Source organism: Danio aesculapii, chromosome 20 (genome assembly GCF_903798145.1).
Source record: "Danio aesculapii chromosome 20, fDanAes4.1, whole genome shotgun sequence".
In the NCBI taxonomy this organism is placed as follows: domain Eukaryota; kingdom Metazoa; phylum Chordata; class Actinopteri; order Cypriniformes; family Danionidae; genus Danio; species Danio aesculapii.
The window spans coordinates 25,229,531-25,256,390 of record NC_079454.1 but is presented as its reverse complement, the minus strand read 5'-3'; the positions used below and the strand labels follow the sequence as shown (position 1 = coordinate 25,256,390).

General features: G+C 33.3%; 1 protein-coding gene across 2 annotated transcripts in view; it reads left to right on the top strand.

Moving 5' to 3' along the window:
• The first annotated feature begins 2,739 nt into the window (after positions 1-2,739).
• Positions 2,740-26,860, top strand: part of bach2b (BTB and CNC homology 1, basic leucine zipper transcription factor 2b) — a 171,506-nt gene continuing 147,385 nt past the window's right edge. For both annotated transcript variants that reach the window (XM_056445632.1, XM_056445630.1), the window contains exon 1: positions 2,740-2,998. The gene's annotated coding sequence lies outside the window, so the exon portion shown is untranslated. The remainder of the gene's footprint in view (positions 2,999-26,860) is intronic.

Here is a 26,860-nt window from a genome sequence, read left to right as displayed (position 1 = left end):
TATTAAATACTCTTTTGAACTTTGTATAATTTTTAATTCTCATAATAAATAAATAAAATATTTTTTAAGGAGTCATAATATTGCAATACCTTAAGATCATCAGAAATGTATAATTAATATATATTTTTTTTTTTCAAACCTCTTTTGGAATTACTTCTAAATTAATATAACCATTTAAAAAAAAAGTTTAAGTCATTTTTAAATGGATAATCATGAGAATATCCCTGAATATCTCCCTCTAGTAAATCTGAGCTGGTTCAACTAAAAGAAACTTTCATTACTAGGTGCTACTAAATTAAACCAGTATAGTTTGTTTCAGGATGGACACCAGGAATGTTTTTAAGGCACATTTATAAAAATAAAAATACAGAAATTTCTTAATTAAACTGTCCTAATCCTGGTTTAATCTAAACCATATATGTAAATGCAGGCCTATATGTTCTTGCAAAATATAGAGAAATATATTTTTAACAACATACAATAAAAATGTAATAACATGGTAGGTTACAAACTGATTTCTTTTATTTAATTTATTTTGCATTTACTCAGTGAGAATTTGCTGATCAGATTTAAAATATAAATAAGCAAAAATGAAATATCATAAGTAAACTGATATAATATTAGGCTACAAGAAATTAAACCGAAAAAAAATAAATAAAAATGATATCACAAAACCCCTTACAGGAAATTACAAGCATTGTAAAAACTATTCGCCTACATAAAAAATGGCTTTCAAAACTAAACAATTATTAAAATATTAAATTACCTCCATTTACAATAATAGTGCAATATTCTAGGTAAACAACACTTTAATATTAATTGACTTTCAAAAATAACCTGCACTAAGAAAGATTCAGCTATAAAATTATATTAAATGAAAAATCAATAGCTAAATAACAGATGAAATGTGATATTATATTTGTTTTTAAACAAATCTTTGATGAATACTCTTTTGAACTTTATATTATTTTAAACTCATAATAAAGCCATTATAGAGTCAAAAATTGCTATACTTTTAAGACATCAAAAACGCATATTTATTTCAGGGTTTTATGATTTACTTATACTTATAAACTTATATAACCATTTTTAAAAAAGTTGAGATCATTTTGATAAGTTATTTGGGGTTATAGAAATGTCGCACTTTAACAAGAGTTTAAACAGATAATCATAAGAATATTCCTGAATGTCTCCTTCCAGTAAATCTGAGCTGGTTCAGCTTAAACAAACTCGTTATGGACACCGGGAATGATTTTTTTCCTAAAGCATATTCATTAAAAAATAATACTGAAATGTCTTAATTAAACGGTGTCCTAATCCTGGTTTAGTCTAAGCCATATCTGTGAATGCAGGTCTATGTGTGAATGCAAGATTTAGATACTATATTTTAACAACATACAATATAAATGTAACAACATGATAGATCAAAAACTGATCATTTATTAGATTTATTTTGCAATTACTCAGTGAGAATTTGCTGATCGGATTCAAAATAAAAATAGGCAAAAATGAAATATAAGTAAACTGATATAATATTAGGCTACAAGAAATAAAACTGCAAAAAATGATATCACAAAACCCCTGACAAGAAATCACAAGCACAGTAAAAGCCTTTCACCTACATAAAAAATTGGCTTAAACAATTATTAAAATATTAAATTACACCCTGATTTTTAAAAAATAACCTGCACTGAGAAAAATTCAGCTGCAAAATTAGATTAGAAATTAGACAAAAAAGGTTTTAATAAATAACAGCAGAAATGTGCTATTTAGTTTGTTTTTTTTAATAAAAGGTTTTTTTAAAACCTCTTTTGGAATTACTTATAAATTGATATAACCATTTTAAAAAAAAGTTTAAGTAATTTTGATAAGTTTTGGGGTTTTATGAATGTCATACTTTAATAAGAGTTTAAATGAATAATCATGAGAATATCCCTGAATATCTCCCTCTAGTAAATCTGAACTGGATCAACTAAAAGAAACTTTCAGTCATTGATACTGAAATAAAATAGAATAGTTTTTCTCCTTATTGACTCTAGGAATTATTTTTTTTCTAAAGCATATGTAGAAAAAAGAAAACAGTTTGTTTTTATTATTATTATTATTATTTATTTTGCATTTACTCAGTCGGAAGTTGCTGTTCAGATAAAAACTGGTCAGATTAAAAATGAAAAAATAGACATAAGTAAACCATAGAAACTATAATATTAGGCTATACAAGAAAATAAAAATGCAAACAGAATATTACAAAACCCCTAACAAGAAATCACAAGCATAGTAAAAGGTATCCATCTACATGAAATTGGCTTTCAAAATTGAACATCATGCAAATGTGTAAAACAAATAATAAAAACATTCAAAGAAGTTAAATGAAAGCATATGAAAACGATATATAAAGCAAGTTAATATTCGTAACGAGCAGGTCACAATTCAACGATTCAGCTTCAGCCTGCATGTATTCTTCTCCTTGAAAGTCTCAAGTATATTGGGTCCCATTCCCGCTCTGGGATCAGCCTGTCCTCGTGAAGCACACACACCGCCAGTTTGAGCTCGTCCCCCCGCTACTCTAATTCGCGAACCGCGGCTGCGCACATTTTTGGAGTAAGAAGCCCTGCCGCTGGAGGCAGCAACGCAATGCGCAGCGCTCCATGTTGTGAATGAGGGATGGGATGACGTCAGTGCGCGAATGTCAACAATGTAGCGATTGAGAGTAGGCGTTTCATTCGAGTGTAACAAACAGAGGAGACGGAGCAGCACGCTGCAGAGATCAGCACACACACATTCACACACATTTTAGACACGCTATTTCAAGCATAAACGCGCATTTTTCCTCGTAAACGCAAAACGAAATATTAAAAGAGTGCACCGCAAAACGTGATCCCCCTGCAGCCCGGGGGCTTTAGGAGTCTGCAAGGAAGTCATCATGTGAAAAAAAGACATTATTTGCTAAACGGACAATAGGGCTGGATCACAAGGAAAAGAAAAGACTAGGCTGAAGGTGAGTTGCATGGTTATTTCTCTCCCGACGCGTGATTCATCTGTCGTGAATGGAAACGGAGCGGCAAACTTGTGTGTTTTTGAGTGGGCTATCTCACAGCTCGCCAGGCGCTCGGAGGCTTTGTGTCACAATATGTAGGCAAATATCAAAGAAAGGGGGGAAAGACCGCATGGCTTTAGCTAGACTGAAAACACACTCCCTTTTAAACGTAAGGTTACCACATCCTGTTGTGCAGCGGTGACAATAGTTTGAGTGTGTTTGCTAGTAGTGGGATGCGCTGCGATCCCGGGGGTAGGAGGAGGAGGGGTCAGGCATGGCTTGTTTTCGCTTAAAGAAAAGAAGTTGTCAGTCGGCCTTGACCGATCATAACAACGGAGGAAAGACCCCCGGTGTAGATTCCCGCCTACTTCCCACTGAATGGACGAGTTAAGAAACAAAGCGGGATTTGTTTTTATTTTATAAATCAGAATTCATTTAAATGATCGCATTTATACATCAGTACATTCTCAAGATGGTCACTAATCAATTTAGGCGAATGTATTTTTAAAATATGCATGTGTTATTTAATCAAAAGAGCTGTATATCAGCGACCGCAATGAGCAATCGGATAAAAATACTCGGCTAGTAGGAAAATGTGCTTACTGCAGTGGGTTGTAAAAATGGGAAGCAAGCTGTCTTTGTTCTGCGCAGCACATCTCTGATGTAAACCACAGCCATTGCATTACACACGCCGATTAATCCCCATAAAATCAGCAGAATATTTGCTGTGTAAGGGACGGCGAGCCTTATTTGGTTCAGCAGCCAGTGCAAACCTCTCGACTTCCATTTAAAGGAACGAGGGACCGCTGGAATGCGGGATCTCCAGTCTTCATATAACACCGATGAACTTCCCTCGGTGATGCAGGTGTTTCGCATTACCATGTTAAGTTCCGCGTTGAATAAGATGACTAATAGTAACGGACACCAGCAAGAGGTGCATGCGGGCGCGAGGACTCGTGAATGCGTTACATGCATGCTACTGTAGAAAGAAATCCTTCACGCATTTTGTTTTCCACTCTTTTCGTTAAGGAATTTTTAGGTGAATCTGATTTCAAGTGTTACCTGTATGCTATAATATAACAAAGTCTTTAAAGGCACACGTATATTTCATTTATGTGTCTATTTTTATCTGTTCTTTTTATGTTTTTGGATTGGTTTTAAAGTGATACTAATGGCTTGGCATGCTTTATATTTAGGCTGTATAATATACACCTATTTAATTCATAAAATATAAATAGAACTAAATTACATAGGCTATATTGACACAACTAAGCTATTTGATTAAAAAAGATAGGTTCTCTCTTTATATATATCAGTTTATAATTATTAAATGGCTTTTTGTGATAATGTGCGTCGATGTTTGTGTTTATAGAATACGTTTTCGTGCTGGAAATCCTTTATAATAACTCTATTTATGTGAATATACATACATTACCCCGCTTTTTGGTTTGGTTTTCCAGCAAGGTTAGTTAATTCGATTAATTAATTCCCGTTCTTCAGCGAATGCGCTGACGTGCGTCTGAATGAATCGATGTTATGAGGGCATTAGAAATGAGGTGATGCAGCAGTTTGAGCTGCGCGTGCATTCCTTTGTCTGCCGCGCTACTGAACCATCCAGGATATTTTTCCTTTGCCCCAGATACATGACAGACTGAACTGTTCAACCAGCAGCGGTATCGCTAAGCATTACAGCAATACATTAACTTCTCATTGCCATAATAGCTTACTCATATCATCTGTTTTAAGCACTTGTTCCTTTTATGAAACTGTTTACATTGCCCCCTCCCCCTTTCCAGGCTTTAAGGTAGTCTGTAGCGATCCATAACTAACAAAATCTACGTTATTGTTTTAATTTTTTTTATCAGGTTGGTAAATATGTGCATAATCTTGCAGATATGACGCCATTGTTATTTTTACAGTCTCATGCGTTGAAGCTCACTGTCCCTCCCCCGAAGGAGATCACAGTTATGCATTTGTCATCAGTTGATGCCTTAAAGGGAAAGATCTTTCAAATGATCAACATTCTGTCATCATTTACTCGGATTGCTCCAACCCTATTAGACTTTCTTTCTCCCGTGGAGCACAAAAGAAGATGTTAGGTGGAATGACAGATTCAGTCACCGTTCACTATCATTGCATCTTTTTGCATCATACAATGGAAGTGCATAGTGACTGAGGATGTCATTTTGCCTGACTAACATCTTCCTTTGTGCCTCTGCAAGGAAGCTCTGTGGGTGCTGGAATGCCAGTAAATAATGCAAGCTGAATCAGGCTGAATTTATCAAGACTAATCTTAATAAATGTGACCATAATATGCATTGTGCTGTATTGTTCTGCTGTTTAAGGTGTGCATCTGAAATAGGTCACTTTGTGTTTGCATGAATTTTGCAAGTGATATTGAGTTCTTAGAAAGCATTTTAAATGCAAGTGTTTTATTTACTGTTTTAAATAACCTTTGTAAATATCAAATATGGGTAAATTAATAATCCGTTGTTGTTCAGTGTAACAGGTGTTTATTTTAGAATGAAACCTACTGTTCTGTATTAATGTATATGTGATAAATTAGTCACGAGTGCCCTAACTTTTCAGCCTGTGACCCCTAAAATAATACCAGTGACTCGCGGCCCCGAGGTGGTTCGTGAGTTAGGTGGTTATAAATATGCAAATGTTGCACACACAACAGAAGGCCTATATAAACACGAACATACTGACAACAGACAAAAAAGTGCAACAGTCTAACAGCCATATCATTTTTATAGTCATTTATTAATTTATTTATTTTAATAAACCTCAGCTAAAGATACTGGTGGGCACACTGTTTTCAGCACAAGTCCATTCTTGGTTTAATTTCGGAGACCTCTAATCCGAGATCATTCTCAATGTTCAGTTGTGGCCTGTATTTATTTTTAATGTATTTGATTGCCATAAAGGTGTCAGAAAGTTTAACTTGATGCTATAAAATCAATCTGCTGCAGCTGACGCTATTGCTGTGCTGTTAATATAACCTAAACACACCAATCATATGAAAGAATATTTAAAGGCTGATGGCTTTTAATGATAAAATTAATTTGTTTTTATCAAAATTTGTTGAGTTTATTAAAATTTATTTGACTTTTAGAAATCACCAAGCAACCACCTGTCATTGTCCCACGACCCCCACTTTGGGAACCACTGAAATAACTGATCATTTTATTGTAAATTTAAGATCAATATTTTCTTGCTGACAAATGGGTAAAACCTACACTGCAAGAAATATATGATCATGTAGTTCTGATGGCATGTGTTTTTAAGTCATCATAACTTATCATACTAAATTATTCATGTTCAATCTTAATGTTATAAGTTACACTAGCTGTTTTAGTCAGTTTAACATAATATAAGTTCAATGGACTCAAAGTTAATTTGATTCAGCTTAACAATTAAAGGCAACCAGGATTTATTTACAGTGTAGTAGCTTAAATTGGTTTATTTTTTATCTATTTGATTATTCCTTGATTATTTATAGCAATAATAATTACGTAATTTCCCCACATTTTCACTGTTTAATTTAATCACATATTTATTTGTATACTTTTCTAAAAATGTTAAAGCATTTCTTTTTCCCAGACCTCAGTTTGTAAAACTCATTTTAAAGCAGCACACACAGAAATCTCCCCGATGTAATTGAAGCTATCCTTTTGAAATTGATAAGGTGTATGTTTTTTTAACAAGGAAAGAAAAGCAGTGCAAGAAAAAGAAAAAACAGTCAGCACTCATTATCAGGGAGGATGAGTCTGTCTGCCCTGAGTGAGTCTGCAACACAGTTAATAGCTTCATTAAAATCCCTCTTCATTACTGATATTGTACCCTCAGCATGTTCTCTCTGCAAGTCATTCTCTCGTGATATGACGTCTTGCTTACTAATGATCAGTCGAATTCATTACAGATTTTGAATTAGAATGAATTATTCATCAGATAAATGTAAAGCAATATTTTTATTATTAAGATTTAATCAGTTTTTCAATTAATGAACATGCTCTATTCAAGATCAGAAGCATTTTGTCTAGGCGTTCTCGTACTGATGATTCATAAACTGGAATTAAGAACAATTTATCCAAAGAGCCTCTCCCATTGTCGTTGAAGTTCACAGATGACATTGACTGACTAGAGTAGGAAAATAAACGGATGTTTTAAACTCTCATGCATCACAGTCCATGAATGGCGCTGTTCTGGTGCATTTGAGGGTACATTGGAGTTTTCGCAAGTTTTAGCATTTCTTCACTCCCTCTTGTTTGAATAAGCCCACCAGTAAAGCTCTATGCAGAGAATAAGAGCCTTGGGTATGAAAACATGTTCCCATAGCCGTCCCACGTCAGCACTAAGGCATGTTTGACCGAGTTCCAGCCTCTGAGAGGGAGAAAAAGGAAAAGAGAGAGAGGAGGAGAGAGCGAGTTGAGCCATTTGAGTTCATACAGGGCATTTTTTTCTGTTCTCACATGGCATTTTGTGTGGCAGTGAGTGATTGGCATCATCAGTCTCTGCTGTGCAGTGAGCGTGTCGATAATGGCAGACAGTAGAGGGAATCTCTTTGTGTGTTCGTTCTCATCAAGGCAAATCCTACAGGCTGTTGCCACAGGCCAAATGCCAATTGAACTGTTTAATTCCGTGATTTTTTTGGGGGTGTAGGGGTTTGATGGGATTGCCTACCTGTTCAATCAGATAAATCAGTTTCCTGCTTGTCCACCCTGTCTTCAAGTGCTCTAAATCGGTGCTAAAATTCAAATAAACAAATAAATAAAAAAGATTGACAAGGCGGTCCACATCTGGCCTGAATTGAGCTCCAGTTAAAAACAACAAGCGCAAACGAGCAGGAAGTTTATGGGTGGAATAGTGGAAGCGTTCGACTCAATGGAAGCCCATAAAAACCACACCAGGAATTCCGTAACAGTCAACAGTCTCTCTGGCCCACAGCAGTGAGCTGAAAGAGAATTCCTCTCGGAGCGCTGAATTAACACAATTACCGTCACGTTTGGATCATTGCTTTTTAAACTCTTTCTTAGTGGGAGTTCTGTTTTAAGCTTGAATCGAGGGATTTATGTGTGTAGTTATTAATGGATGACGTCTGTCTGTCGGATTTTCGATGCTTCCTCTTGGCGGCGTCAGCTTTGAGCATGCAGTAAACACACAGCACAGCTGCTGTTTTGATAGTGGCAGCCTCTCTCACAGATATACTGTAGTAAACCTCTCCCGTTCTGCTCTCTTTCATATTGAGCATTTTCTCAATGAGCACTAGCTTTTTGTTTTTTGAAAGGAATACTTACTATTACTAGGCATTCAACTGACAATAATTCACAGCAAAGACATTTACTAAATATGTCTGTATGAAATAAATGCACCTTGTTTTAACTTTCTGTTAATCAGAGTTCTGAATAAATGTGTTTAAACCTCTTAAGGCCCAAGGTGTTTTTGGCTTACTGGAACCTAATTAGAATAAAAACATTTTGATATGATGTACTTATAGAGAAAAATGATGTGTGGACTCATGGTCTGAATTTACATAAAACACTTTTACCTGAATCTTTTTTTAATGCATATGTAACATAGAGTTTATTTTTGAGCTTGCTTTGACTATCAGAGAGTTAAAAACAACAGTTTTTCCCATTTTGGACAGTAAAAAAATTGGATTTGGGACGTTTCATATGCTGCAAAACAGTTGCAGGATGACACTCAAGCCCTAGAAGGTTAAGCAACCTAAATCTAAACTCTAAGGGTCTTATTTGCATTTTTGCAGTGTCACTAATTGGTTCAATTGTTGGTACACTGAAGGAATTTTTCTCAGTTCCTAGAGCTATAGGTGGAATTCCAGCCTTTTGGCATGTTCGCATTCTAGTGACTAGGAATGTTTTTGTTTTAGTAATGCAATTTGGAGGAAGTAATATTGCTCCTACTTCAGTGCAGGGGCTAATCCGGTAGAGTAGGAAGGAACAACAGTGACATAAGTGTACTGTATGTTGATTGGGTGAATGCATGCCATACTAAACATCAGTGTATTACTTTAGTATTAAAAAACCTAGGGATACAGAAAGCTTATGTTAGCTTTGTTTACCCGTTGATTCTCTCTGATGGTTTGTGTTCTGGCTGACTTATGTCACATGGTGGTTAGTTCCTATGAGTTCCAGTTACTCACCAGTGCAAAAGCCATATCATTGCTATTATTGAAAAATCCATTCAGCCAGCAATATATGGAACCGTGGGCACCGCTAATAGTGTGCTTGCATAATTTGGAGCAGGGTTTCATTACTCCAGGTAAAAAGCTGTGTTAACTTTGCTTTAAAAATTTTACTAATGTCTCTCCAGGGTTAAAAGCTTTGAACTGCAATAACACCGGAGAGCAGAAATTTAACATTTATATTCAAGTACATATAAACTGTATTAAAACTAATTTAATTTTGTGGCCATGTAAAACTGTGGTTTCAGCATTATTCTATGTCAGGAAAAAATAGAAACTAGTCATACCTGTCTGAGTATTAATGCGGTTTAAAATGCAGCTTTATGTGTTTAGATGAAGCTGATAAGTGTCATAGTTTACTCAACTGTCAGTCTTATTTACAGAGCACATCATTTGCAGTCTTTTGTTAGTTTTGCTGTTTCTGTGGCTGGTATTTATTTCACAGAGCTCTTTGGCATTGTGAAACTGTGCTGTTTCAATTTACGCCAAGTTTGGTTTCACAGTTTGAGTGTGTTGCCCTGCAGGATTTAGATTTTTGGATTTTGTGTGTTGCGTATTACATGACTGATTTAATTCTAATTTATTTTTCCACCATTCTGACTAGAATTTCTGAGTAAATGACGATTTCTCTACTGGTCAAAAGTTTTGTTACTATGTTATTACCAAAGCTACATTTATTTGATCAGAAATGCAACAAAAAGAGGAATATTTTTAAATATTATTACAATTTAAAAGATTATTATTGTTTAAATAAGTATTTGTGCTTATTAATAATTTTTTAAGTTTTTTGAAACTGAAATATTTCACAATATAGCTGTTCTTATTGTATTTGATCGAATAAACACAGTCATGGTGAGCAGAAGAGCCAAAAATAAAACATCAAAAACATGAAATAACCTTATTGCTTCCAAAGATTTGACTGGCAGGATATATTTCAAATCAAGTTCACAAATAGTTTTGGTTAAGGAAAGCGTGAGTCTAAAATGCTGTGGCAGAAATCATGCATTCACATGTCCAACTGAGTCACACCTTCAGCAGATTATTTACTTTAAAATGTACATCTGTCATCATCTACCCATCCTTATGTTTCTCTAAACCAGAATAACTTTTTTTTTCATGGACCTGTGGATCAAAGACTTGCTTATTTCAATCCATAATGCTCACACTTTACAATAAGGTTGTATTCATTAATGTTAGTTAATGTATTTACTAACTTTAATTAACAATAAACAATATGTGTACCGCATTTATTAATCATATTTCAACATTAAATGCATTATTAAAACTCAATTTTTCCTTTTTAACATTAGATAAAATGAAATAATTAATTTATTTTCATTAGCTAACATTTACAACGCCAAATAAATGCTGTAATAAATGTATAGTTCATTGTTTGTGCATGTTAGTAGATGCATTCACTAATACACCCTTACTGTACTGTGTTACCAAAATAAGACCTCTGAAGTTTGAGCATTACTATCTATCTGTCTCAATCTATATCTATCTGTTAATGTAGAAAACAGTTGTAATATTTGACAGTATTCTAGTGTTGTCGAGATTACCGGTTTGAAGGTAAACATTGTAATTAGCTGTTATGTTAATGCATGTTTATATAGATAGTTAATACTTTTATAGTTATATATAAAGTATAAGCATGTTGTATTACTTGGGGGACATTATTAAGAAAACTAAGCTGAAGCTTGAGTTCACCGAATTAACCCTTTGACTGCCGCTCTACCAAACGGTTGAACATGTTTTTACTGTTTTAAATAATTTAAAGAATTACACACAGCTTTGTTGGTTTACAAAACAAATCAAACCAACATAATTCTGTTGCACTGATACACTTGATTTTGGATTTATTGTAAAATGTTTAATGAGAATCTGAAATATTATATGGCATACTTCAAAAGATAAAGGTGATGTAGTATTCAGAAATGTTTTATTTAGAATATTTTTTAATAAATTGGTATTACACTTTATATTTTCAGATTTTTCATAGTATATGTCTGCATTCCGGTACTTTTACCATAAACCGACATATCAACCATTTGGTAGAGGCTGATATTTTCGAAATTATGGGATGTGTTGAAAAAACATGCACTGAAAAAAAATTATTCGAAGATGATTCCTTGGATTTACTCAATTTTCTTACGTTAAGTGGTTGTAAACAATTTATTTGGGCTGAATTTAAACAAACAAATTAAGTTGAACATTACTCAATTTAATTTGTTTGTTTAAATTCAACACAAATAAAATGTTTGCAACAGTTTTGCATGCAACACTTTTTTCAGTGTGCATTGAGTGTGTTAACTAGCGACATTAGGAGTTAAGAAATGCAATTAAAACATTTTTTTATTAGTGGGGTAGTTAGAGGGTTAAATCATAAATCAATTTGCAATTCAGTTAGACAAATAGCAAATAGATACTTTTGTGGAATTGCACAACACTTGTTTAGCAGCTTTATGCAGTAAAAACAAGGTAAACATGGATGCCTGTGAGGTAGTTAGCAAGCAACAGCCAAGTACAGGTTAAACGAGCAAAACCCTGATAAAGTATATCAAATGTTCCTATAACAACACACACAAAATATAATAGTAGCACTTTATTTTGGTTTGACTAAAAGTTGCATTGCGACGACATGCCAATTAATACTCATTTGAGTAGTAGTAGACTGTCTGCTTAATATCTGTTGATACTGCTCCTTCAACAGACATTTAACTGACTAGAAGAAACTTTGCAAGTACATGTCAACTTACACTAACCCTAACCCCAAGAGTCTACTTCAAGTTGGCATGTACTGTAGATGCAATGTAACTTAAATTCAACCAAATGCATTAAAGTGACCATCAAAATAAAGTGATACCAACATAATGTACATGAAGTAATACAAAGATAAGTAAAAGCACAGATCCTTGTTTAAGTTGTTAACAACAAAATTGCACAAAGCTGCAAATTTTATATGTTGTTTATTCATTCTCAGACACAAAAACCTGTGCCTTGTGTGTGTGACAATGTGTAGTATTTTAGGTCATTTTAACAAAACCATAATAATATTAATAACTGTAATAGTTATATGAAAATTTCATACCTTTAGATTTTTACAATATTCCTTTTCTAACTGTACAGGTTGAACAAATGCAGTAAAAAGGACTTATTTCCATGTAAATATTGATGTTGGGTTCTAATTTGAACACTAGTTCCATTTTTGCTCTACAAAACACCTTTATCCAACTTCTGTTTTCACACAAGCCACCTTTCTAAAGCTAAATGCATCTCCTCATGGAGCTTTCTCTGGATGGCTGGTCCTGTGCGCGTGGGGGGACTGTGTGTATTTGTTCTGCGGTTAAATTTGGATCTGTCATCCCTCCCTGTCAGAATATTCATGCCTGCAGCTGCTGAGTCACATGTGCTCTGCAACTGGAGAAGCCTGGAGATCTGCAGACCAACACTCACCACCTCGCTTTTCCGTCTTTCAGACGTGTTTAGTTACTCCACTGTACTTGCCGCAGTCATTCATGTAACTTTTTTTTTTTACTCATTCATTCTCACGTTCTCCATGCGCCAGACATGTCTCTCTGCTCTTTATCTCCTCTGCGCTCCTTTTGGAGTGGGAGTTTAAGCAAAAGAAGGTTCAGTGAGGGTGACTCAGTCTGTCCTGCAGTTACACTCAATGTTCAGATCACACTGTGCTGACTCACGAACAATAGAGCTGATAGTTCCAACAACATGTGGCTTGCTACCATTAGAGCAGTAAGGTCCAATTGACAGCCTTCAAAGACTTCAGATCATTGGAGGCATGCTTATTTACAAAAGACACTGGACTGTGAGAAGAGGTCTATATCGATGTAATTTTGTAAGTAATGAAGAAATACCCAGAAGTTTATGCACTCTACCAGTAGACTAAGTTTTGCTTAAATTAAAGTTTATAGACTCTAATGACTTGTCATACGTTCAGTTATTTTACACAGCAGTCATATGTAATATTTAGGGATTTTGACTGATAACGGGTTTTAATTAAAGTAAAGATTACAAATTAGCACTGTAAAAATATTCGTAAATTAGCAGTTTACTGTATTTTGTGGTTCAGGTTATTATTTTTCCTTGTTTATTGATGCTGTTGAATTGCATTATGGAACTTTAATCTTTCCAGCAACAACTTTTAACCTTGAAAAGTTAGAAAAAGTAACTTTTATTAACTTTTTATTAGTTTAACATAATAAGTGCTGTAAATTATGGTACAAAAACCTTATATAATAAACTGCCAGTATTTGTTTTGTTGTTGTTGTTATTTTACAGACTTATTTTTCTATATGAAGAGTTTAGATGCAAAAAAACTCTAAGTGCCGTCTAAATTTTCATCTAAAATGAGCATTTTTCTCAGGCTGTTGTGTGTAGTTTCAGTTATTTTGCCCTTAGTGAAAAGAATAGATTATTTACATTGCCTTTAATGTGAAATAGCTGAACATAAAAATAGTAGGTTGAGAAAAACTCAAATTTTAAAGGAAAATTTCAGACGGCATCTGAACTCTGCATATATAATTTCTTAAACATTATGTTACAGTTATGCCACAAAACATAGAAATTGTTAATTAACATTTTTTTTACACTGAAGTTACCGATTAACAGTTTCATGATAAATTTTGCAATCAATAGCAGAATCTAATAAAGTATTGTAACTACTTTTGGATTACTTTTAGATTACTTTGGACCAAACTTTCTTATTTGTTTTTTCCTCTACACTATCGGTCAAAGTTGGGGTCAGTTTTTTAGTTTTTTTTTTCATGTTGTTTTTTTAAACAAAATTATTCTGTTCATCAAGGCAGCATTTATTAAATGTAACAATAATGTTAAATTGGTAAATATTTATTGTAGTTTCAAATTAAATTATTACTCCAGTCATTATTGCTTTTGTTACTATCACATTAATAATAATAATAATAATAAATATTATAAAAAATATTAATAAATTGTATTAATATTAGAGTGATTTCTGAAGGGTCATGCGACTGAAGACTGGATTAATGATGCTAAAAAATCATCTTTAAAATCACTGGAATAAATTATTAAATTAAATGATAAACTACTTTTGAACAGTTATTGTATAGTGCAATAACATTTCACAATTTTACATTTTGTACTGTATTTTTAATGAAATAAATGCAGCCTTGGTGAGCAGGAGAAGGTTATTTTAAAACATTTATAAACCCTACTGACCCCTTTGACCGGTAGTGTAACTGTTTAAATTTACACGATATGATAAACTACTTAATAATAATAATAATAAATTATAAATAATATATTAATATAGTATAATTATTAATATAGTGGAGATATTATCACAATTTAAGATAACTTTTTAAACATTTTAAAATGTAATTAGTTCCTGTGTAGCAGCCATTACTCCAGTATTTGGTGTCATATAAAATATTCTAAACTGCAGGTTCAGAGCTCAATTGAAAGCAGTGGCGCCCACTATAATTTTTACTTCATGTTTAGCATTGCTTTTTATTCCCAATGAGCTAATATAGTCAAGCACAGTTAACCTCTCCACATATCCTCTGGCCAGTATGCAGTGAGCAGTACACAGCAATTGGCTTGTCACTGGATCTCTGTGTGCATCTCTCCCTCTCTTTCTCACACTCTTAAACGCTGGGCATTATTCATGTGCTGATGTGCTGCTGTCTGCAGAAATCTTCAGGCCACCTTATCAATGCTTGGCTGCTCTGAAGCCTTAAGCTGAGAGTACTTCACCATTGCTCTCTTCAGAAACGACAAACAGGCAATCAGTGACCTGAGTGAAGCAGGCAGGAGTGTCTTTACCGCCTGCAAACAGCCACTCCAAGTGAATGTGGGCCAGGCAGAGCCTCAGGCAATTACACACACACACATATATATGCAATCATATATAGACATTCACATATAGACAATCATATATATTATGTGGAAGCACTTTAACTGAAACACACACATAGAAGTTAACATGGTTTCACACCACAATAAGATGAAGGAAAGCTGCGCAGGAGGGCAGGGGTGTCACTGGTTTGTGTCGGTACGGATGAGTCATATATGCAGTGTGCCGTGTCAATATTGATGCTCAGTCTAAATATAACCTACACACTGTACCATAAAACTTAGAAAAAGCACACACACGACGTCCACCCAGGCTGGAAAATGTGTTTATTAGTTTAGTTTTTTGTTTCATCTTTCACCCATCTGTCAGGATTCATGATGTTGAATGTTTTCCTGCATATTTTAGCATATATATATATATATATATATATATATATATATATATATATATATATATATATATATATATATATATATATATATATATATATATATATATATATATACATACATACATTTATACATACATACATACATACATACATACATACATACATACATACATACATACATATATATATATATATATATATATATATATATATATATATATATATATATATATATATATATATATATATATATATATATATATATAAAGAGAGAGAGAGAGCGAGCATTCTAGGAGAAATGTGAAAAAGTTCATTCATTCATTTTCTTTTTGGCTTAGTCCCTTTATTAATCAGGGGTCGCCACAGTGGAATGAACCGCCAACTTATCCAGCATATGTTTTATGCAGCAGATGCCTTTTCAGCTGCAACCCAGTACTAGGAAACATCCATACACACTCATTCACACACATACACTACGGCCAATTTAGCAATTTAGCGCATGTCTTTGGACTTGTAGGGGAAACCGGAGCACCCAGAGGAAACCCACATGAACACAGGGAGAAGGGGAGAACATGCAAACTCCACACAGAAATGCCAACTGACCCAGCTGGGACTCAAACCAGCGACCTTCTTGTTGTGTTGCGATAATGCTATGCCCTGTGCCACCGTGCAGCCCCTTGTTAAAAAAAAAAAGTATGCTAATAATTTAAAAAACTTGTCTCACTAATTAAAGTCATTACTTTATACACAAGCGGCGTCACAGTGGCGCAGTGGGTGGCGCAGCGATTGCCTCACAGCAAGAAGGTCGCTAGTTCGAGCCTCGGCTGAGTCAGTTGGCATTTCTATGTGAAGTTTGCATGTTCTCCCCATGTTGGCGTGGGTGCTCTGGTTTCCCGCACAAGTCCATATAGGTGAATTGGATAAGCTAAATTGGCCGTAGTGAATGTGTGTGAATGAGTGTATATGGATGTTTCCCAGTGATGGGTTGCTGCTGGAAGGGCATCCACTGCATAAAACATATGCTGGAATAGTTGGTGGTTCATTCCGCTATTGCGACCCCTAATTAATAAAGGGACTAAGCCGAAAAAAAATGAATAAATTAATGAACTTTATGCACGTTACAAATTGCAACTTGCATATTATATTCACATTTTTTGTTCCCCTGTGAAATTTTACTAATTAATTAACTAATAAATGAACTGTGCCATTCTGTGTCATTCTACTTTTTGGGCTAATTCTTAGAGCCCAAGGAAACGCTTATGGGATCAATTAAAAAATGAGAATAGTTGCTTATCTGAGCCCATAATGTTAAGTTATTTGAATAAATATAAGTTGAGTTAATCAACTTTGTGCCCATGTTAACACATTCAATCAGTCAGAAGCGTTTTTGTCAAAATTAGACACATTCAAACTATTTTTGACCCTTATTTGCTCCTGTGTTTACCATCATCTACATCCAGTAATTCATCTTACCAGCTGGCAATAATGCCTAACTATCTGTGCCAGCAGAATTCAGATTTCTAAGTGTAGAAGTTTTTTTCTTTGCTCATAAGTGCGTCATTGGATGCTCTGTCGAGGCTTATCCCAGGTGAACATACCACAGCTATGCTGTCAAAACCTCCGCTTCACACTCTTCGTCAGAGAAATGCTTTAGAGGTGGATTTAAAAAACAAAAGAGACAGTTCCTGTACCTTGGCAACTTCATTTTCAGATTCCTCAGATTCGCAGCCAACCATAACTTGCAGAAAAATGTGGATGTTTTTGAACTTTTCTCTCTCACTGTTTTTGTCCATTACTCTATATAGGACAGCAGTAATTTAAAACAATGTCGGCCGAGAGCCTGAATGAACTAGATACTAAACCTCCTGCCAAGGTCATTCTTTCCCCCTCTACCATTTCCCCCCTCCTTTTTGGTAGATGGGGAAAAAGTGACTTGGGTCCACAAAAGTGGAAGGTATTTCAAACAATCAGCGGATTCCTGCTAAGTGGGTGAGATCATTGCTTTATGGAGAGACCCAGAATGGGAAGTTTGGTGACCTCTGCGTGGCCACTGGTTTTCCATCTGCCAGGGCAACTCAGCAGGCACAGTGCATTTGGAGAGAACTCTGCATCTGGCAAAGGTCAGAATTCCTCCTGGACGGATTTATTTGTATTGCTTTGCATTTCAGAATGAAGAACAAAACAGTGCCATTGTGCACACGGAGGCTGTTTTACACCACAGTCTATTGGAAACATCTGTGGATGATGAAGGCTTGTATGAATAATCATGAATAAATAATAATCTTTAGAGTTTAACACTCTAGAGGAGTGGTGGATGGATTACCCTTTCATTGTTACTTACTGCTTTGGTCACTGTTTTTGGAGGTTTGTTCACTTCAGATTTTGTCTGTGAAAATATTTTACATTTAATTTCGTTAGATTTGCATATTAAGATTTGAAATGGAAGTTTAAAAATGATTTGTAGGGGAGATCAGTCTTCTGTAGTGTATATAATTTTTTATTTCAGACAGCTAGTTTTAATGAAAGTTTTGTTACTTACATAAGTCAAATATCACTAACTGATGAAGTTCAACCTGAAGAGTTATGCATAATGATAAGGATTTAGTTACAAAACCTTGTCTCAAAGTAATTCATGTTATTTATTGATTCATCTCTTAGTTGACTGAAGTGTGTTTTTCTTGTCAAGTAAATTATTGGTTACTCATTATTGTATTATGTTACAGTGTAGTTGTGTTTTAAAGTACTGACTAATATTATTAATGTACTTACTAGGATTAGAGAGCAAGAGAGATTATGCAGCACTAAATCATGCTAAATTAAATGCAATTTAACTGCTTATTTATTATTAAAGATGATATTGGTTATTGTACAAAGTTGTGCATAAATTACTTGAATATGATTATTATTAATAATAGTAGTATTACTATTAAAAGTTTAAACTCATTATTAATTCATTTAAAAACAACAACAATAATGTACATTTATTATACTTTTTTATTTACCATTTCTTCAAAATATAAATTAATTAATTTTGAACTTAAAAACAATACATTATGCAGTACTTTCTGAGAATTTAAAATACTAAAATGATCACATTCATAAAAGCATGTTCTAGATTGTTTGTGATGTAGCTTTGTATCTAAAAGAATCATTTTAAATTATTTTGAATCGTTTAAAAAACGAATTTAAAAAATAATCTATTTATTTATTTATTTATTTATTTATTTATTTATTTATTTATATTGGGACAGTTCAAAATAAAAGCACAATTTGAAAAGATGTAGAAATATGTGTTCTGTAATAACTTTTTCTGTCACTTTAAAATAGTTGTTTAATAGGAACCGCTATTATCAGGTTAAGTTCTACATATATGTAATGTCCACCCTATAGACAACTATCCACTTTCTGATTTTGATTGTAATCCAATAATGCAGTAATAATACAATTTTGTAAAGCTGCTTTGAAACAATAACTATTGTGAAAAGAGCGATACAAATAAACTTGAATTAAATGAACATTTAATGCTAATTAATTAAATTCTTAAACTGTATCAGTAATTATTATTTTATAGACCTGACCATTGCTCATTAATTAATGTTAGTAAGCATTTTAACTACTGAAACCTTCAGTAAAACATTTACATTTGATAACCATTTATTTATTTAAAGCCTTTTTATCTACAAAAGTTAAATACTGTACTCACATTCATTTATACAATTATAATTGTATTATTTTGTGTCATCATCATGACTGCAATGCAATAATCTCCTTACTAAGCTTAAAAACAACAGTTTACTGTCTAAAAAAACATGTTACGCTCTCTGGAGTAAATTAAGGATTTGTGGGCCAGTGAGGTGTGAATGAATAAAAACAAGTATGATATGCGGTTTTACTCTTTGTGCAGCTGGAGGTGTGTGTGTGTGTGTGTGTGCGTGTGTGTGTGTGTGTGTGTGTGTGCGTGTGCGTGTGCGTGTGTGTGTGCGCGCATCCTGTGAGACTCGCACAGGTGGTGAGGGGGAGGGCGGTGAGGTGGGCGGGAGCAGCAGGGGTGGCATGACCACTTCCTGTCTCCAATGTACAGTAAATCAGTCTTTTTTTACCAAATCAGCACCGTGCACCAGTGGTGGGTTCTGGAAGAAACCTCTTATTGGTTGATCTCTTGCAGTGTGGCTTGCAGAACGAGACTGTTTATCTTTGTTCTGAGATGTTTTTGAGGTGTCTTGAGGCAGAACGATAACAACAGTTCATGGCAGAGAAAATATTAAAGCAGCACTTTGACGTCATACACAAGCAAACTTATTTTGCAGTAGTAAATAACCCCAAAAATAATTATGTTGTAAGTGTTATAATTGTGCCCCCATTGCATTCACTAACTCAGAAAATGCAAAAAAGCACAACCCAATAACTTATAGTGACACACAGTGCTCAGCATATACGAGTACACCCCATTTTGAATATGAATAATTTTATCCATTTCTCAGTAAATATGGGTAATATATATTGGTGCATTTGAATAAAACAGATTTATTTATTAAAATAGTATTTTGGTCACAGAACATCTTTTAGAAATAGAAAGATTCATGCAAAATATTGCAAAAAAATTACAAACTCCAGCATTTCAACAAAATTGTATATATTTTTAGTTTCTCTTGATTTTTGCTGTTTTTCAAAATGTTATTTAATATTTATAAACTTGGGCTACAATATTTTGAACCATTGTAAGTTATTTTATTAGATAAACTCCAGATTTGTCTTCAGTGTTGACTAATCTAATGTATATGCGCAGATATAATATTGTAAATCCTCCTATAGAACATATGAATTGAAATGAGAGATTTGTGAGGGGTGTACTTGTATATGCTGAGCACTGTATGTAGGTGATCTTATTTTAATATTACTGCTCCTTAATCTGCACCATTCTGCCTTTTCTGTTTATTAGTTGTAAAAGCTAAATATTGACAATGTTGAAGACAGAAAAACTTTACAAATGTTTTGTGCTTGGATGAACATATCCTTATCCATAGACCCCTGACATCTAAGGCATGAGGACAGTGTGGACAAGTTTCATTTTTAGAGGAAATGCCAGTTGTGTATTAATGGCTCTTTCCACTGAGTAGTGCACTTCTGTACAGTAAAATGCGGTAACCATTTATTTCTCTTTGCAATGTCAGAAATAAAAAAGAACTATCTTTACTGTTTTACTTTTTTGAGAAATTTTTGTACGGGTGGCACAGTCTGTCTTTGTCAGTCACCTGTGTTTGTTGTGTGTGCTGTCACACATGCGCCATTTTGTCGGAATACAATGATTTCCAACTGATTTTTAAAAAAATGTAGTTTCATAAACTGCAATCTGGAGGTTTAAAACATTTAATAAATGCTGTAAACGTAGAAAAATCCTGGAATGTTTTCAACAAAAACCTTTATTTTTTTTTTTTTAGAAAAAAAGATAATCTGAAATCAACTTTTTCACAAGCGGTGTGTAAAACAGCTCAAGTCAGTTGTGACCTACATGATTTTTCAAAATTTTAACAATCAGTAGTTTTACAATCTTATATCCATATGCACTAAATCAGATTTAAAATGTACGCACAAAACTAAAGTGTTACATCAAATTAAAATAAGTATTTAAAGCCTAAGCAATGATAATTGTAAAGTTGATTAAAAGTGCTTACCTTTGTGAAAATGACGAGAACACACATACATATACGGAGATATGTTTGCAAAGCATATATTTTTGCGTCTCACTGCAGCAACCTAGGCCATCTGATGTCTCTTTGTTTTTCCACCACCTTCTGTCCATATCCTCACTGTAAAATCCCAAAAGTTAAGGTAACTCAAACCGTTTGAGGAAACCCATTGCAACAAATAATTTAAGTTCAAAAACAAATGCTAATGAGTACTGTGAACTTAATCCATTTGAGTAAATGAAGCACTTTGAGCACAGTAAAACCAAATAAATGAAGAGAACTCAAACCTACTGAGTACTGTAATACCCAATAAGTTAAGGCAACTCAAACCGTTTGAGTTAAAAAAAATCTATATGAGTGCTGTGGACTTACTCCATTTAAGTTGAATTAATGAGGTATTTAATCAACTCATTACCTTCAACACTGGGTTCAAAACTCTTTTCAAATGTTAACTACACTCATTTCATGTGATAAAGTTCACTGTTGGGTTTTGCAGTGCATGCTTCCAAGTGGGAAATTGAAAAAAAAATCTGTCGCTGTGATTAATTTTGTTTCCTTTTCAATCGTGAGACTTACTGTTACAGCCCTTAACACAGCAAGAATGTACCATTGTGTTTGTTTTTGTGAAAAACGCTCAAACCAGCAAACCGATATCGTTAACTCGGATACCCCACAAATGGCGGCTACACCGATAATGCGACATGACGTTCACAAGGGTGATGTCACTTGACAAAAAATGATAGTGTGGAGCTAGACTCGCTGCTGAATGCTGATTGGTTTACAGAGAATCATCACTTGCGTGTGCAACAAGCCAGGGGAACGACGACACCGGTCGACAATTTTAAAATGCTAAATTTTATTGGACAGTGCTGCGAAAAGGGGCGGGATTAAATAAGATGATGTGACAGATAAAACAAACAGCATGTTTTGATCTTCTGTTGGTCTCACGCATTCACATGAGGCGAAATAGCCGGTCAGAGTTCACCAAGTTTGAACTTCCGAACCCAGTGACATGCAAAACCTGACACATACATTGCGCTTCCAGTCTGCTGCATTCGCTTGCTTATGAATGGAAGTCAGTGGAGCAAAAAGTGCACCATGGCCGCAGCTTAAATCGTCATTTTTAAGCAGCTCATTTGCATCTAAAGGAGCATACAAAATCGCTTGATTTTGCTCACACCCCTAATAAAGGACAGATTTGACAAGTTCTAATTAATATGGGATATTTGTAACAGAAGCTTCCCCGATTTTTGTATGCCCTAATTTAGAGCGGTATTTGAGTATTCATATATTTGAGTTTGATGTATGGAATGCTGCATTGACTCGCCTGAGGTGTGAAGCTTGACGTGGGTGTGCGCAGGACACAATTATAGTTTCTTAACCTGACAGAGAGTGCAACGGTCATGACCACAGACCTCAAAAGCTCTGGTAAAAAAAAAAAAGCTGCCGGTAAGAATGCATTGATCCATAATAGATTTCTCCCTGCATGCCGGTCAGAGTCAGGCTGGATTTATCAGGTAGCTGATAGAGAAGCTGGTCCACCCACTGGTAGGTATGGAAAGATTTATATGCCTGCAGTCAATAGCTCTGACCTTAACTTACAGTAAACAGGCTGAAGTGGCAGGGGTCAATGAGTCCAAGACCCGGTCATTCCTTTGATGAGAGGCTAGAAAGAGAATGCGCTGCAGCTTCTAATTGTTCAGCTAAAAATGCTGAATTTCAGTGTTTTAGATTACAGTTAGTGATGTAGATGTATATATGACTTTGTGGACATTTATATATTAATATGGTTATAGAAAATCTTAAAGTATACAGAAGTTCTTGTACTATGTACCATGATGTGAATGGTTATTTATATACTTTTTTAATGGATAAAGAAAAAATGCAGTTGTTTTAAAAATAATAAATTGTTTATAAGTTTTTTTTTGCTAGAACAGTGTTGATTATAAAGAAATATTATAAGAAATATTATAACTAAAGATGTATTATATATCTATGTATCATAATATAAAGTCTTATAAATTATTCAAATGTTTTATGTAATAATTGTTTATTTTATAGATTATATAGATAATTAGCTTTAAATAATAACCTTTTATTTTTAGTTTATGTACAAAAAAAGAGAAAGCTCAAAAGCTATAAACTAAATGCTCATTGTACATGGAGAATGTACTCATTTGCATTTCAGATCCCTACAACAACTTTTCTTTTCATTAAAATAAACACTGTCCTTGCTTATCTCTGTTTACCTTTTTAACTAATCATACACATACACATACATACTCATACAAATGTTGCATTCACTTGGAGAGAAATAAATCTCAGCAATTTAAGAATTAACAGAATTTCTCAAATTAAAAACGTTTTGTTCTATAAATAAATATTTTATTCTTAGTTTAGTTCTTAATTTGTTCTAAATGTGGTGTTTTATATCTCTTAAAAAACCTTTAAATCATGTTGAAAAAAAAAACGAAGTATAAAAAACAAAAAAACATTCATGATTTTGTTTGTTTGTGTAGGGACAGTTAAAATAAGATTTCAGTCAAATTCTGAAAAATATGCATTGTGCATAGATAAAGCATGCTACTTATTAATATATATTTTAGGAGTCACAGCACAATTTACTGTAATTTTCAGAATAAAACAGATCAATTAAAAAAAAATCAAGTTTCAGTTTCAAATTTTCTTTATTACAAGAGAATCTTACTTTTCTATACCTTAAAAAGCCATTCATTTTGTAATCTTTCCCTTTTTTGTTTTTGGTTGTAGACTTCAAAATATTTCTTTCTATAGTACACTATTTAAAGATGAAGGCTCTTTATTGATATTAATGGTTCCTTTAAAACCTCTAACTTCCAAAGACCACTTGCATTCCTCATTTCCTTATTTAGATTAAAATGTTCTTCAAACAAATGTCTCTTTTGAGAAATGTTCACTGAACGGATCTTTGAGTAAATTAATCTTGTATGTCATCACAGTGACAGCTCTATTTTGAAGTGCGCAAGTAGTTCTTGTTCAGTTTGTGGTACAGAAATGCAGGCTTCCACAATGTTGTAATTCATGAATACTTGTATAACGTATAATAGTGCAGTTTTATGTTGTGCAGTGAATCATGTATTTGCAGATGCTTAGAAGCCTCAGATAACTCGTCAGGTTTGTTTGTCATCTCTTATAGACACAGACAGGAAAGATCTTGTAGAGCAGGACTCCACCTTTGCCAAAAGGCAAATGCTTACAGCAATTACTAAGTTCAAGAAAAATGGAAAATGAGAAAGCCAAAAATGTGGGGTGATGTAACATTTCAGCCTCTCAGACAGGCTGTCTGACACATACCTACGTGCTTTTTTTTAACATTTAAAAATCTTTCCATGAAACTTGTTCTGGAAAAGTAACAATTGTGTATTAGCATTACATGATTTTTTAAAATCAATCTTAGGGATTTTCTTTAACAATATTTATAAATGTTACAATAGAAATGTACATGGTTTTATTTTACATTAAAGTTTGAATAATCACCTCATATTTTAACTAACATATTAATAATTAACTGTGACACTGAAAACTGTGAACAATATTTGAAAATGCAAAAAAATATCATTATAAAAGAAGTAAAACCATTATTTTACCATTAAAATCTATAGCTAACCAAAAACAGATCAATAAAATGCAAAGCGAGCATCATTCAATTTAAAAACTTGTCAGTTGTGCAGTTTTACACCTTTTTTCTCCTTTTACAACTTTGCAACTCATGAAAATTGTTGTACACAAAAAATTCTGTGTAACACAATCGAGTTGTGTTGAGACAACACCAAAGAATTACGTTAACATATTAGTTTTTACGAAATTATGTATATTAAACATAAAACAATTAGGTTGTCTTCAAATAAAAAACTCAAGAATTGTTGTTTCAGCTTATTTTATATAAGTAGTTTGAACAAACAGCAAACACAATTTTTGAGTGCATGCACACACTGTAAAAAATGCAGGGTTCCACACGATTTATTCTTATTGTCCCAACACAAATTGATTAAGTTAACACTTTTAACAAATTTATGTGGATTGAACATAAACAAATTAAGTTGTCCTAATGAAATCTCAAGCATTGTGTTGTTTCAGCTCATTTTAAATAAGTAGTTTGAACGAGCAAAATAATTGTATTTTATTTTTTGAGTGCAGGGCTGATGATCTGTACACTCAAAAAAATATTTGCTGCTTGTTCAAATTAATTGACAATTAATTGTTTTAAATAAATAGATAAATTGTTTAAATTTGTACAAATGATTAGTTTAACTAAATCAACTTGTGTTGGGACAACATTGTGTGGAAAACAGCATTTTTTACAGTGGAATATCATTGAAAGTGCATTAGCTGTAATTTGCCGTGCATTAATAAACACTGATATTCAAAACAAGTTTCAATCTTTCCAAATATGAATTATTTCTGAAAGCACACATGATAAAGATCACTTTACAATCATGGTATTATCACTCTTTCTTAAGATTTTTTTTGGGACAACTTAATTATTTTATGTTCAGTCTACTTAAATTCGTACAAATGATTAAGTTAACGTAATCAGTTTGTGTTGGAACAACATGAAGGAATTGTGTAGAAAACAACATTTTTACAGTGTAATATTATTGAAAGTGCATTAGCTGGAAGAACTTAAAAGTAATTTGTCATGCATTAATAAACACTAAAATTCATAGCAAGTTTCCAACCTTTCCGAATTACATTTGAACTATTTCTGAAAGCACACATGATAAAGATCACTTTACGAACATGACATTATCATTGTTTCTTAAGTTTTTTTTGGATCAACTTAATCATTTGTACAAATTTAAGTAGATTGAACATAAAATGATTAAGTTTACTTCGATTTGTGTTGGGACAACATGAAGAAATTGTCTGGAAAACAGCATTTTTTTACAATGTAATAATATTGAAAATGTATTAGCTTGCAGAACTTACAAGTAATTTGTCATGCATTAGTAAACACTGAAATCATGGTATTATCACTCTTTCTTAAAAGTTTTTTTGGGGACAACTTAATTATTTTATGTTTAGTCTACTTAAATTCATACAGATGATTAAGTTAACTTAATTTGTGTTGGGACAACATTATGTGGAAAACAGCATTTTTTTACAGTGTAAAATTATTGTAAATGTATTACCTTGCAGAACTTACAATTAATTTGTCAATCATTAATAAACACTGAAATTCATAGAAGTTTCCAACCTTTCCAAATTACATTTGAACTATTTCTGAAAGCACTCATGATAAAGATCACTTTACAATCATGACATTATCACTGTTTATTAAGGATTTTTTGGGGCAACTTAATTATTTTATGTTTAATCTACTTAAATTTGTACAAATGTACAACATTTTTTACAGTGAAATAATATTGAAAGTGCATTAGCTGGCAGAACATTTGAAGTAGTTTGTCCTGCATTCAAATCACTGAAATTCTAAACAAGTTTCCAACCTTTCCAAACTATGTTTGAATTATTTCTGAAAGCCCACATGATAAAGATAACTTTACAATGATGACATTGTCTCTGTTCTTAAGGTTTTTTGAGGGACAACTAAATTATTTTATTTTATGTTCTATCTACTTAAATTCGTACAAATGATTAAGTTGCCTTAATCGATTTGTGTTAGGACAGCATGAAGAAATTGTGT